The sequence below is a fragment of the Leucopleurus acutus genome (assembly GCF_964270905.1).
Source record: "Leucopleurus acutus genome assembly, chromosome: 3".
NCBI classification, from domain to species: Eukaryota; Metazoa; Chordata; class Mammalia; order Artiodactyla; family Delphinidae; genus Leucopleurus; species Leucopleurus acutus.
In genome coordinates, this window is record NC_139145.1 from 145296501 (window position 1) to 145299870 (window position 3370).

Here is a 3370-nt window from a genome sequence, read left to right on the forward strand (position 1 = left end):
TAGGTTCTGCAGTTTCATTAATAGTATTGCACCAAAGTTAATTTCCTGGTTTTGATCACTGTACACGGCCATGGAAAATGTTAGCGTTAGCGGAAGCTGAGTGAAGGGTATATGCGAGCTCTCCTCTTATTATTTTGACAATTTTTATATCTAAAATTATTTCAAAATTTAAGGTAAAAAAGAAAACTATTGTCTTCTTTCTTAGTAAATGTATAAACCAGTTGCCACTTCAATGCAAAGGTCCATAGGATTTACTGCCCTAATTGTAGGTATAGACAAATTATCTGAGTTTGGAGAAAAGGAGGGAGCAGTGTGGCCTTGATACTTTTGATGTCTCTAGGAAGGGCTTCAAGCAAGTCATGTGGGAACAGCTGTTCCCACAGACCTTGAAAGCATGAGCCAAGGGGTAAAAGGACTTCCATAGGTGAGCCCAGCTGAGCAAAGATACAGAAGCGTGAATGAAAAAACATGGTATGTTCTGAAGGCTGCGCAACTCATGCCCAGGCAAAGAAAGGGACAGTGGGCTCTCATATGGTGTAGCATTCTGGAATTTTAGGCTTGAGGTGGAATTGGGGAAGACATGGGGTTGATTGTGGGACATGGAATAATGGGGAAATAAAGGCAGCACCTTAGGAGAAATCAGTTATGGAAGAATAAGTACTGGACAAATTTCTGTACACAAAAATAAGAATGAGGTCTGAAACTAAAAGCCAGAAGCACACATGTGAAGAGAGAGCTTTTAAGGACACCAAGCTGATTTAGATCAAGATATCCTGGAGTGAATATTTACTTGGAGGGGCAATGAGTGATATGGGGTCAGCTAAGAAGTTGTGCTTATCTCAGTCTACGTCAACCAGACCTCCTCCAACTTCAATGTGCATACAAAGCACCCAGGGAGCTTGTTAAAATGCAGATTCTGATTCAGCAGGTCTGGGATGGAACCTGGGATTCTGCATGTTTAACAAACTCCCAGGTGATACAGGTGCTGCTGGCCCTAAAGCATGCTCTGGGTAGCAACAATGCAGACCAGGGGAGACGTTTACAGTGGGGAGACACAGTGAAGACGGCAGTTTAACACTATCAATCTGGGATTACGTTCAACGAGGCCAGGCTGACCTTCCTGGCCTTAGTGTGGGGGTAAATAGTCATAAGCAGACAATGCTGAAAGCTGAAAAATTTGTATGAAAAGCCCTATCAGGCAAGTAACACAGGCTCGAAGAGCAGATGGTATCCTGCCCACCCCTCACCAACCCCCAGGAACGTAGAACCCAGAAGAGAAGCTGCAGTGTATCTGTAACACTGACTATTGCAACCAGTCCACTAAGCACAGCCCCGAAACGCAGCCGCATGGCCCAGGGCCTCCCAGGAGCAGCAGAGACCCAGCCAAGTGAAGGTTTCCTGATCACAGCTTCACTGCCACCAATGCCTGCGGCCCAGCCTATTTGCATGGTAAAGTCCAATAAACCAAGCTCTTCCTTGTTCTTTTCTGCTTCATCACATACCAAGTCTCTTCACGTTCTTCCATCCCTTCCCAGCTCAAACATACCATTATCCAAGAACAGCCCTTCCAAGCTTCCCACCAAAATGCACCCCCGCATGCAAAAATGCAGATGCTGAAAGAAAAAAGAGATGACCTTTGACCTCTCCTAGGGACTTATTCATTCCTCTTCTGGAGGATGGTTATGAGTTCTACTTCCTGTCCCCACCAGACAACAAGTTAGGAATGCCATCTGTAACCATCAATTGGGAAGGCATTTTCATTCTCTGAGGGTATCTGGAAGGCAGGCTTATTCCCTAAATAATGAGATGCTATTCTACCAAATGAGCAGAGGGTGAGTGCCTCCTGCCTGAACTGTGTGGCGACCAAGACATCTGCCCTTAAGATGCTCTCAACCTACTAAGAAAGAAGAACAAGGTAAAACTGAGGCAGGTACCAAAGGCTGCAGGAACCCAAGGGAGATAACGTCTAGTGAACTCTGGGAATTGGAGAACTAGGAGATACACCCTGAGTAAGGGGGTCTGTGGTCCCCTCTCACAGCCTCATCTCTGTCCTACAGGACACCATAGCGTCCACCATCTCAACCTGGGCTGGTGGCGCGCTCCCCCTGCTATTAGGTGCAGACTCTACTGAATCCCGCAGACTGACCGTTTCAGCCTCACCTGGCACACTGTCCTGTGCATTCCCCACAGTTGACGTCTTTCCTTACAGCTGCCTTATTTCTCTCCAGACTTCTAAGTCATAGCCACAGAATCCTCCCAAATCCCTTTGCTCCAAGTCTCACTGTTCATTCACTACCCTGGTTTCAGGGCTCTCCCCAGAGAGTGGGTCACCCACGCTCTTTGTGGTGCCCATGGCACCTTGCCCACCTCCTCCTTCCTTGCCACCCTCTTACCAGTGCTGACAAGAATCTCCCCGTCCCACCTACCCACCATCTTTCCTGGTATTTGCTTGATCCTCTTCTCACGCTATCTGTTGTTTGGGACCACTTCCCCCCTTTTCCATCCAAATCCTAGTAATTCAGGTCTCTGTTAACAGAATCACTTTGGAACAAGCTGTCAGAAGGCTGTTTTCTACAAGCCCCAACTCATCCCTTAGGCATCTGACAGATAATGTTTCAGAGATTCATCTAAGTTGTAACATGTATCAGAACTTCCTTTTCATGGCTGAGTAATATTCCTTTGTATTATATACACAATTTGTTTATCCATTCGCCTGTCAATGGACATTTGGGTTGTTTCTGGGTTTGGGCTATTACAAATAATTCTGCTGTAAACATTTGTGTACAATTTTCTGTGTGGATATGTGTTTTCACTTCTCTTGGGTATATACCTAGGAGTGGAACTGCTGGGTCATGTGATGACTGTATGTTTAACTCTGAGAAACCATCAAACTGTTTTCCACGGTGGCTGCACCATTTTTCTCTCCCTTGTTGCCATCATCATTATCATTATCACAGCAGCTGATATTTATTGGGCGCACAATGGGCCAGACTATGGTTAAAACAACATTATGAAGTTGATATTGAAAGAAACCAGAATATGTCACCCCCAAATATGCCTCTTTGATATAAAAATTATCTTGAGCTAAAGGCAATTAAGAAGCAACAAACTCAGAAGTTCCCCTTTTTCTGTCTAAAAGCACAATATAAATTCTCCTTTTACTGGAGACAGATTCTTATCAGACCAGAGGTAGCCCCAGAGGAATCTGCAGACAAATCTCACTCCATTAGTTCCCTCCCATTCATTTGCCTTCCCACTGTTTGCCACCCTTGGAAGCCTGTAGCTTCTTTCCTTTGTCCTGTCATTTCTCTCCAGCTTTACTGTTCTTTGTTGAAGATGCTAGATAAGTTGAAATTCTAAGCCACGCTTT